Raw genomic sequence first — 12,249 nt, 5'->3', positions numbered from 1 at the left:
GGAGTGACAGTTTCACTTTAGGCTATTCACTAAATTCCGGTCTTCTTAAGAGATGTGCAAGTTCATGATATAGTCTTTGGTTTATAAAGATTTTCAGATAAATGGGTAGCTCTAAGGCGATCTATAAGGCCAATCATTATGAGATTATCTGTTAGAACTAGACTTCTCAGGAACTTTTTCTGCTCCAAATTTTTTCTTTCCTAGAGATCCATGTAATTTAAGAGTATAATCTGAAACTATGCTCATTTGAAGAAATCTGAATCACTGATATTTCTTTCAATTCCAGGACAAGATGAATGTGGAAAAGATATTTTGAGGCAAATAACACCAGTATTCTGTTCTAACTAGATATGATTAGAATAGATATGATTTACATCATATAAATATAATTCAATGAGTAAATGGGTGAACTACAGGAAAAATTAGTTTTGGTCTAATTTTAGTTTTCAAGACCACTTTTCTGTCTTAGCTATGAGTTAGTTATGAACTTGATCATATGGGATTTTTCATAAAAGAGTTGCATTTTGTGGTGAAATGAGGCAAAAGGGGAATCAATATGCCATAGGCAGAATACTAAGACAGTCCCCAAGATTCCTTGTTCCTGGTGCATGCACATATACACATACCTCTTCTTAGTTATTCCAACACCGATGTATGCACTACTATGAGGGGATTTCGCAGATATAATCTAGGTTCCAAATAAGTTTACCTTAAGACAAGAGGATTACCCAGGTGGGCCTGACCGAATCACATCATCTCTTTAAATCTGGATTTAGAGTTCAAAGACTAGAGATGTCAGAGATTTGAAGTGTGAAACCAAAGCATTTCTGGCTTGAAAATGGGGATGGCCACATGGCAAGGACTGTGTCTAGGTGCTCAGGACAGCCCTGGTTGGCAGTCATCAAAGAAATAGGGACCTCAGTCCTACAATTGCAAGGAACTTAATTCTGTAACCGCAAAAATGAGCATGGAAGTGCATGTTTCCCTGAAGCCATCAGATGAGGACCGCCTAACTAACCAACACCTTGTCTTCAGCCCTGCGGTACCTTGAGCAGATAATTTAGTCACTTCTGTCCTACAGAGCTCTGAGCTACTAAATGGATGTTGTCATAAGCTGCTAAGTTTGCAGGACCTTCTTACACAGCAATAGAAAAAATTAGCATGATTAACATGATAAAATTAGCATCATATTTGTATTTAATTTTAGCTCATGGCCACAGTAAGAAAGAACAACGAACTGATTCTTGAAATGGATTGTTTGATACACCAGCATGCAACCATTTTTATCTAGATGTGCTGGTCATGGTTCAAGCTTCAGGAACCAACACGAACAATGTATATGGCATTTCCAGTACTACAAAGATCCCTCTGTTCAGAAATGCTATGTAATCAGTGGAAGAAAATCCAATATCTTCTAGGTGGTTCTCTTTCTAGATGTTTCTGAGATGCCCTCAGTTGTGACGGTTGTGTATGTGTAAGCCTCTGGTTGGGTGATTAGCACAGTGACTTTCCCTCACAGAGTGTCAGGGCACCTTTCTGAAATGCCACATTCCTTCATTCCGTTGCCCACCTTTGTGTTGATCTTGGACCATGTGCACCGATTGTTAATTTCTTTCATGCACCTGTCTTTTCGCTGCCTGTGGGCCCCTGTACAGTCCGTTGCTTGTTCCAAATCGTGTGCAGACCACACAGGGTGTGATCTCAGGCAGTGTCCTTCGTACTTTCTTTCCCTTCCTACAGCTCACAAGGTGCCGCTGGGTCTCTGCAGCTTGTGTCCCTATTTCTGGCCACTAGGAAACAGTCTACCACTTCATGCACAAATCTTTTTTTTTTTTTTCCCAGGTCTCTTAGCATGGATACCAGAACATGCTCCAGTGGAGGGCACAAATCTTTTTGTTTCTGTTTAGGATGGGAGAGGCAGGAGAAAGAAGGTGATGAAGAGTAGAGCTTCATTGACCTCTAGGGATGAATTCTGTTTTGGAGACAGCCTTTGACTTCTTCAGAGTTGCAGGCTCTCCAAAAAGGACAGGGACTGTCTGAAAGCCTTCCTACAAGCAAGCAGGCTCAACTGCTGAGTCCAGCTCCCATCTGATCTTACTCATAGGGATCTTCCCCTCAGAGGCTTTGTTTTCGTCTCTGAAATACATTCAGCTATGTTTATATGGGTCTAGATTTCAATGACAGACATACCTTAGTCCTTTCCCGTGAGCTCCTGGCTTCAGTCAAACCAAGGAGGTGATTGGACATTTATTTAAGAGTTCCACATTCTTTCTGATAGGAATCTGTTCACTAAATTGTGAAAAAGAGAGATGGGGGGAGCAGTGAGAGGGCTGGCATTGCCTAACTATACCTACAGCCAACCTGGCTGAATCTGAGGGGCAGTCCAGCAAGAACACCCATAACTCTTATTTAAATATCATTTCTGATCTTTATCTGTAGGCAAGCAGCTAAAAATATAGCCTACTGGTTCCCCAGTGCGATGTGAAAGACTTCAAAAACTAAAAAATATTTGTGAATTGCAAATATACATGCAATTACTAATGATTTCCTCCAGATTGTTGTTCTTAGCTTTTAAATTTAGACTTCTACATAATCAATCATGAACAGAGCATCACTTTGCTAAATTTCTGTCGTGACCATTGACCAGAAATGAACCATTGTTTTGTTTTCTGAGAAAAGGGCATTTAGGAATAAAATTTACGTTGAGTGGATTTAGTTGCCATTGTGCTCATATGCCATGTCTATAAATGCAAGTAACTTCCATGGATTTAAACCTTGGGGTAAACTTTTCGCTTCAGATGAATTATCTGTTAAATTATGGAGAAAAGAGATTAAACAATGAAAGCACACATCTTAGCATTGTGCACCTCTGAAATGCTTTTGTGGGGAAAAAATATCTTAGGATAAACGGACAGAAATTGATTATGGTAGGAAAAAAATACAAAACGAAAATGCAGTGACTCTTCAACTGTCAAATGTCTCCGGCTTGAAAAGCACAGACTGTCCGTTTAAGGTGTTCATTATCTTGGAAGCTTTTTAAATTATAAAAAATATTTAATTTTTGTGAGTACATAGTAGGTGTGTATATTTATTGGTTCCGTGAGATATTTCGGTATACGCATGGAATGTCTAATAATCACATCAGTGTAAATGGTGTAAACATCATGTCAGGCATTTATCCTTTGTTTTGAAAACTTTTAAAAAATATATATTTTACTGAGATATAATTTCCATTAAATACATTATCTTAGCCAATTGAACTTAAAATTGTACGTGGTACTCTTAAAGGCAACTAACAGTTAGACTTAGGACTTTATTTAATTGTTTGACCCTTTCCTTGGAAGATTGTGTTGTGAAATTATTAGCTTTGGCACCTTAAAACTACATTATTCTATGAAAAATGCAGAAAATATTTATTTAAATACTTATTTTTTGCATAGCTAAAGTAGAATAATCACCTCTATTTTTGTTCATTAAGTTAAAGGTTTAAAAACTATGTATTAAATACCTAGCAATGCCATTTTTTCTACTGTTATTCTTGGAAATAATCTTGTGAAGAATTTTTCTTGGCTCCTTTTGAGTTTTTCTTTCTTTCTCAAAATGTATATGATAATTCATATGCATGCGTACATGTGTATATGTTATCAGTTTGAACTGATTACATATTTTACAACCAACTAGATTATGTTGGTCTCATCATCTCACACATACTACCTTATCTCACTTATTACTCAGCATCCTGGCCCAAGGAGCTGGAATTTCACACACAAATGCACACACACACACACACACACACACACACTCACACAGAGGCAAATAGAACCATACAAAAAATAGAAGCCAAGAGAAATGGTGATGAGGTTTAGAGCTGTCATTGTCTCTGACAGTCCTCATACTTTATAAAAACAAAACTAGTATGTCTAATTTCTGCTTTAGGATTGTTAAGTTGGATAACCTAATCTTGCAGTTTCACTAAAAGTATAAGAGAAAAAAATTGAGCTTTTTCTTATCACTCATGAATCCAAGAATACTGGTGTGCGTAATTCTGAGAAAACCCTTTTGTATCATAAGTTTCAGAGTCTGGTCAATGTAAAAATAATTCTATAAGCTCTGTATCTACTGTCGGAAGCCACTACCACTTGTACACATGTTTAAAAAACAACTTATATCTGATTTCTAAATCACTAAGCCATGAAGTAGAATTTATTTTGTGTGGTTTTGTGGTGCCAATGACTCTATTCTTGTTTTACACAGTGTTAGCATTGTATTACTAAATTAGACTGGAAATGCAAGATATATTGCTGTAATCAGTGTCTTGCCATTAATCACTTCCCTTGTCCCTTTGCCCCACCATCACTCCTTCATGGCAGTACCTTAGGGGCTATTTCAATTGTCCACTTCCACTGGTGGTTCTCATGACCAAAGTGCTTGGTGCTGTGTGAGTTAGGCTGCAGACAGAAAATAGAAACAAATCTCTATATTTTAAACAAGGAAATTTCATGTGAGAATTGGTTAGCTAGAACTGAAAACCCCACGTGAAACTGCAAATAAACTCATAGATGAGCAAGAACAGGAAGTCACATTGCACTAGGCTGCAGGGACAAAGGTAGGAGGGCTATTATCAGAACAAGGGAATGTCTAGGATAGATATGACATTAAATAAAGTTTGGATAGGCACAAAAAACATTAAAATATGTAGTAATGGCCCCTGGAACTTTAACATCCCTTCTGCAGCCTGTTGATATGGTTTGGAGGTCTGTTCCCGCCAGATCTCATGTTGAAGTGTGCTCTCTAATGTTGGAGCTGGGGACTACTGGAAAGTATTGGCTCTTGGGTGCAGATCCCACATAAATGGCATAGTGCCACCCCCCTTGGTGAGTTCCTTCTCTGAGTTCATGTGAGGTCTGGTTGTCTAAAAGAGTGTGCCACCTCTCCCCAAGTCTCTCTTGTTCCTTCTCACCATCTATCATGGCAGCTCCCCATTTGCCTTTCACCATGATTGTAAGCTTCCTGAGGCCTCACCAGGAACAGATGCCAGCACCATGCTTCCTGCACAACTCTCCACTCTTCTTCTTCAGAATGGCCACTGCAAACATCCAGATGTCAAAACTCCTTACTCCACTCTGTGCCCCTCACACATTCAAATTGTTAACACTCCTCATTCCTGATGCAAACCCTCTTGTCCTTTCTGTCACCATGGATGTCTCTCTCCTCCCAGTGCAGTTACCCTCCTGGGCTTTGGTTTCCATTTCCCTTCTTTTAATTAGGGACTTTAGATCATTCATTTTAAACTGTCCTCTGTGTCCTTAAGTCTTTCCACTAGTCACTGGCATCGACATTTTAACATGCTCCAGTCTCCTCCATTTCCTCCTCCCTCCAAAAAAGAAACCAAGAAAAGAAAAAAGGCCTACTCTTCCATCTTCCCATTCACAGTCAAGATTTTGCAAGCATTGTTTATCCTCACCTCCCTTTCACTTTTCAGCTCACTGGAGTCAGCTCACTGCACTGGATTCTGAATCCTCAGAATCCAGTTACATATACATGCCAATCTCTGAATTCTAGTTATCCTTTAGCTTTCATATCAAGAAACAAAATTGAAGGACTCAGAAAAATACTGTAGTGAATAATATGTTACTGTTCAGAGAGAATCTTCCGAATTTTAGACAGATGCCTTGAGGCTTAATTAAACCCCTATTCGTTCCATCCTCCCCACCAATAGGCTGTAGAATAGTAGTTCACTAAGTGAGGCTTGGGACCAGCAACATCATCACCTAGAAGCTTGTTAGAAACGCAAAGACTCAGAATGTACCCTAGCGCAGCAATCTGGATTTTAATAAATTATTCAGGTTACCTGATGTATGCTAAAGTTTGATAATTACTGAGGAATGGAATGTTCTTTTCAGGAAGGAAAAGAAAGTAGAAAATACAAAAGAAAAGAGGTAGAGGTAGAATGAGGTTGTTAGGTTCCAAAATGTTTTCTCCGTTCCCTCTGGTATAGGTGGGAATGGGGAACATCAAGGGCTGAAGGGTGTGGACAAGGGGCATCAAGGGCTGAGGGGTGTAGCAGAAACCACCAAAGAGTGATGACAGATCCTTAGAACATGGCAGAGAAGGGTAATAGATGAGTTGGGTGCTTCTCCAGGCAACCCCCCTGGAGGAGATTCATGCATCATGACAAACCGTGGCTTCTGCAGAGGCTGTGGCTGCAGATCCATTGCAACCAATACCTGAATCCCAAATCTATTTTGGTGAGCTCCAAGTACAGCTGGAATGCTAGACCATGTGAACACGGAGGCCAAGAACAGGCAACTGAGGGCACATTCCTTGGTGACCAGAATCAGTTTTTATGGCTGATTCTGAGCAGTGGGTGGATGTTTATACTTGGCCAAAGGTCCATATGCAAGCAGACAGAGCTTGGCAGTGACCAGTGCTAGTGCGGAATAAAGCAGGTCCCCACTGCAGGGACAAGAGTATACGAGTAAAAGTTTAAGGCATTTCTTCTTCTTCTCCTCTGCTAGGAGGACCCACTAAGCTTCTGTACACTCCCACATCCTAGGGGAGAATTAAGTTGGGGAGGAAAGTAATTTGAAAGCCTGAAGAATTTATTTGAAAGCGACTTTTGTCAAAGGTATTAAGAAACTTTCAACTAGAAGAGCTTGTGTTGTCACTAATTAGAGTCTAAGTGTTTCCATTTCTCAGTAGGGTGAGAACTTGTGGAGAAGTTTGGATAACTGATGAAAAAATAAAGAAGCCTGAACATCATCTTTTTTGGTGTCTGCTACTTTGCATGCTGTTTGCCATTCCTCCCTGGAATGCTTTCTCCCCTTGGCCTCAGCAGCACCAGGGTTTCGCTGCCTGCCTCCTTCCTCTAGGATAACTCCTTCACCATTTGCATAACAGGTTGGTCTTCCTCCATTAATTCCTAAAATGTTGATATTATACAAAATGTTATGTCCATATCTTTTCTTTTTATGCCTCATAATCTTCATGTTCTTATTCTTATAAACCCAAAATGGCTCTGGTGCCCTCAGAATCCAGTCTTCAGTTCAAGAAAAAGGAAGGAAAGAGGAAAGGCAAAGGAACTCTACTTGTGAAGCTTTGCTTTTTTATTTAGAAAGGTGGGCGCTTTCCAAGGAATTCCTGTCTGTATCTGAACAGTTAATATTGTGTCACATAGCCATTTCTAGCTGTAAGAGTTTTGGAAGGCAAATATTGTAGCTTGGTTTATTTAAGTTAACAGAAGAGGTGGGGCAGAGGAAGAAAAGATTTTAGGTAAAAAAATGTTAGTGTCTGCCTCAATCCTTTATAATCAGCTCTTCATTAAGAAACCATAGTGATTTGACTTAAAATGAGAATCTTTTAAGGGTCTCACTCTGTCACCCAGGCTGGAGTGCAGCGGCACAATCATAGCTCACTTCAGCCTCTAACTCCTGGGCTTAAGCAACCATCCGGCCTCAGCCTCCCAGTTAGCTAGGACTACAGGTGTGCACCACCATGCCTGGCTAACTTTTCTTGTCTCTTAATACTCTCCTTCCATCATCTGCTGCTTTAATCAATTTGAAGTGCTCAAAGTGTTATTTGTATCTTTGCCTACATTGTTTTGTTTGTCCGAACATTTTTTCCTGCATTTTCATCTGGATAACTCATATTTATTCATAGGCATTGCAATCAAGTGGTAGGAAGCCTCCTGTGTCATCTGAGGGTGTGTCAGGCGTCATCCTATATTCTCTCTTATTCATACAAAGCAGTTACATTCTATTGTAATCTTCTGTTTACCTGCCTGTCTTCTCTCATGTGACTTGATAGAAGGTATTATATCTGATTTATATTATGCATGCATCGTGGAACATAGTACATACTCAATACATATTTGTTGTTTGAACAAATAAAGTAGAATCAAAGTTCAGTTTTGAGTTAGTCTATTATAAACAACCCATTCAAATATAAAATGAGGTCTATTTGCACTTAAACTAACTAGAATTTGCGTTTGACCTTTATGTGGCTGCTGGGGAAGACCAGGGATAATTATCTGGAACCTGTCTGGAGAGAGAGGATCACCAATAAGTAATTGCGGTTCTAGTTTGAAGTGTTGCCAGTTTTAATAATCTGTTAACTTTCATTCTTGTTTAGTAGGGCTTTCATAATTCTGATATTTTTCTGTGCAAAATCATTCAGCCAATTCTCATGACTGTATAATCAAATTAAACAGATACAAGCTGATTATTAAGATGTAATGAGTTTGGAGATACTTTAATTCTAGTTTAGATGTTCAAATAATGATCCTTTTCAATGTAGTTAAATGGTTTCAACTGTTAATAGGGACAAAATATGAATCAAACACAGAGCTTTGGTTCACTGTATAAGGACTATGATCCTGAACCTCCCTGTGGTTTTTTATTATATATAAACTCATGCATGACACTCATAAGTTCATGAAAATGTGTTCACATAAATGAGGATACTAATGTGCTAAAGTACAAAACCCACACGAGTTCAGCCATTCACCCAAGCAGCTATAGAAATCTTATTAAAGATGTTGTCCAACATACCAGTCAATACTGCATTTATAAAGTTTCACGTTAATTTTTTTAAGATTTAGTACCAGGACAAATTTATACTTTTCTAACAAATTGTGATTATTGCCACCTTCCTCTCCCCTTCTGATTTTTAAAAAACAATGTGCATTATATAGTTGACCTCTCTTTATTAGCTACAATGAACAGGGCCAAACTTGCAATTTTATTATCGTGTTTACATTATTTCTTATACTCTAATTTCTTGCCTTCTCATTTTACATGGTCTCGAATTTTTGCCTAAGCTTGCATAAGCGTTAATACTTCTTCCATATTCTTACTTTTATCATAATTTTTTATAGATGGTTTTGTTGTAACTTTCTTTAAATTCTCTTTGGAATGAGTGGTAATACAAACAAGTCATAAACTTACAAGTGTATATTCATACTTGCATAAAATTGAAAATACATAAAGGAGAAACTTGTCTATGCTTGTGCTAAGAATGCGTCATAGAATAATTCTAAATGCAACATTGAGCCTAATCAGTATTTATTTGTATTTCTTTGGTTGGTGTTTTCTTAGTTAACGTGCTCTTGCCTCTTCTGATTATATTACCATGCTGACTAATCTGACTACAATTTATACTTGCAAAAGTTCCTGGAATTATCCTGCCAGCTTAAACATCAACAAAACAAGGGAGAATGGGGAGATTTTGTTAAAAGCAATGGCATAATAAACAAACATTCTGATCTATAATAATTGATTTCAGATCTATTGTAGCAAGAGAATAGAAATTGCATTATTCAGGTTTTCTGAATAACTATAATAAAGCTTACATATCGCTATCTCTCATGTTATATATGAGGAAACTGAGGCTCAGAGAGATTAAAGAACTTGCCCACTGCCACAGAGGTAGTAAGATATCCTCCAAAAATGTGATTAGATAAAAAGGAAAGTCACCCTTTACCATTTGTCTGGAAGCAAGAATCATCACTAGAGGAATTTGCTTTCCTCCCAGGCAACATGTATGAGTCCTATTGCCTAATCCAGCTGAGTGAACCTGGGCAATTATGTATTTCCTTATGCCAAAACTTCATTATCTGAATTGGATAACAATTTTATTTATCTATATGAAGTTGTTTTCGGCAGTAAATGAGACAAATATACAGATTTGACAGCACAGAGCCTAGTACATAGGTGGTGTTTTGTAAATGTTAACTCTTATAAGTGAATGGGAAGATGAAGTATTTTCTTTCTATGTGACAGTGAACTACATATCCTTAAAAGATATTTCCATAGAAATATATACATATACTCATATACCTTACAAGGTAGGTCATTTTAACCATAAGCTACTTGGTTTCCCCCCTCAGTGAAATGAGTGTATTCTTCATTTTAATTTCCTAAAACATCTAGTGTGATGCATGTGATCTTGCCTGCATTTTTATCTGGGCTGCCAGATTAATTTAAATGAGACCTGACAGCTAGTAGTTTTCCTTTGTGCTCATGGACATCTTAAACATTTGTAAGGCCAGGGGGAAAAAAAAAAACCTTAGCCACCTGTGTTTTCATTTTCATCTTTGATTATTTTATTATTATCAGTCTCATCATCATTGTCATCAACAGCAAACATTGATTTGTCATTTGCCATGTAAAAGATAATATATTAGAGCATTCAGGGACATTTAATAACTTGAAATTTCAGTCTTTAAGAAGCTTACTCTCTCCTTAAAGAGAATGTGTGTGTGTGTGTGTGTGTGTGTGTGTGCGCGCATGTGTGTGTGCATTTTTTGAGACACTTGCACTCTGTCACCCAGGCTGGAGTGCAATGGTGTGATCACTGCTCATGGCAGCCTCAACCTCCCAGGCCAAAGCAACTGCTCTACCTTAGCATCCTGAGTAGTCAGGACCACAGGCATGTGCCACCACACCCAGCTATTTAAAAAAATTTTTTTGTGGAGTCTCCTGATGTTACCCAGGCTGGTCTCAAACTCATGGGCTCAAGTAATCCTCCCATTTTGGCCTCCCAAAGTGCTGGCATACATTTATATAATTTAAAATATAACAATATAATATTATAATAATAATTTAAGATGGAATGATACAGATCTATGAATAGCAAGATTAAAACTGATGAATATGGTTCTTGTGGGACAAGAGGACAGGCAGAAGGAAAATAAACTGAGCTGAGGTTTTAATGAAGTAGAATTGTGGTCTGGGAAAGTAGAGAAGAGGCTATGGGAGAACAGCCGTCAACAATGAGGGGCTTCAATCAGTTAGGAGGGGCACATATGAAGTGTACATATGGAGGTCTGTGGAGGACAGTGGTGGGAGATAAGAGATAAGAAGCAGAGTTGGACATCTCTCCAGGTGAAATGATTCTGAAGAATTTTGAACAGGAATCAGAACCAAGAAATTTCTCGTACCTGTTGTTGAAAGAGACTTTCTAATTAAATCAAGTTTGATCTCTAAGCAGTTAGGATTCTGAGATGAGTGTCGGTTTGATGGGAGTTTATTTCTTCATGCCATTTAAAAACAAAATTTAAATTCTACATCTTTTACGTTCTATGTCAAAAAGTTGGAAAATCAAGGTGTATGATTGGGAATAAGAGGATGGATGGGATTATAGGTGAACAGCTTTTCAATTTAGAGTTGGCATAAGATTTGGAATGTCACTTCTGGAGTAAGATTTTTTGACAATAAAGGATCAACTGTGTCTACTTTTCACTTTTAAAGTGTTTGTGTCTTAGAGGAAACTTTACAATTCTGTATGGCTATTTTGGCTCAATTGTTTATATATTCTACCAATTGGCCTAATTTGTTTAAAACCTTTGGAATATGGGATACCAGAACATCCCAGAAATTGATCCTCTCATCATGCAAGAGCATCTTTAAACTTCTAGAACCCACATAGCCAAGACAATCCTAAGCAAAAAGAACAAAGCTGGAGGCATCATGCTACCTGACTTCAAACTATACTACAAGGCTACAGTAATCAAAATAGCCTGATACAGGTACCAAAACAGAGATATAGACCAATGGAACAGAACAGAGGCCTCGGAGGCAACATAACACATCTACAACCATCTGATCTTTGACAAACCTGACAAAAACAAGCAATGGGGAATGGATTCCCTGTTTAATAAATGGTGTTGGGAAAACTGGCTAGTCATGTGCAGAAAGCAGAAACTGGACCTCTTCCTGAAACCTTACACTAAAATTAACTCCAGATGAATTAAAGACAAACATATGACCTAACATCATAAAAACCCTAGAAGAAAACCTAGGCGAAATCATTTAGGACATAGGCATAGGCAACGTCTTCATGACTAAAACACCGAAAGTATTGGCAACAAAAGCCAAAATAGACAAATGGGATGTAATTAAACTCCAGAGCTTCTGCACAGCAAAAGAAACAATCATTAGAGTGAACCAGCAACCAAAAGAATGGGAAAAAATGTTTGCAATCTACCCATCTGACAAAGGGCTAATAGCCAGAATCTACAAAGAACTAAAACATATTTACAAGAAAAAAACAAACACATCCATTCAAAAGGGGACAAAGGACATGAACAGACACTTTTCAAAAGAAGACATATATGAGGCCAATAAACATGAAAAAATGCTCATCATCACTGGTCATTAGAGAAATGCAAATCAAAACCACATTGAGATACCACCTCACGCCAGTTAGAATGGTGATCATTAAAAAATCTGGAGACAACAGAGTCTAGAG

Source organism: Sapajus apella, unplaced genomic scaffold (genome assembly GCF_009761245.1).
Source record: "Sapajus apella isolate SASKATOON/1434 unplaced genomic scaffold, GSC_monkey_1.0 scaffold1, whole genome shotgun sequence".
NCBI classification, from domain to species: Eukaryota; Metazoa; Chordata; class Mammalia; order Primates; family Cebidae; genus Sapajus; species Sapajus apella.
The sequence above is the reverse complement of the archived record's forward strand: the minus strand, read 5'-3'. Positions refer to the sequence as shown.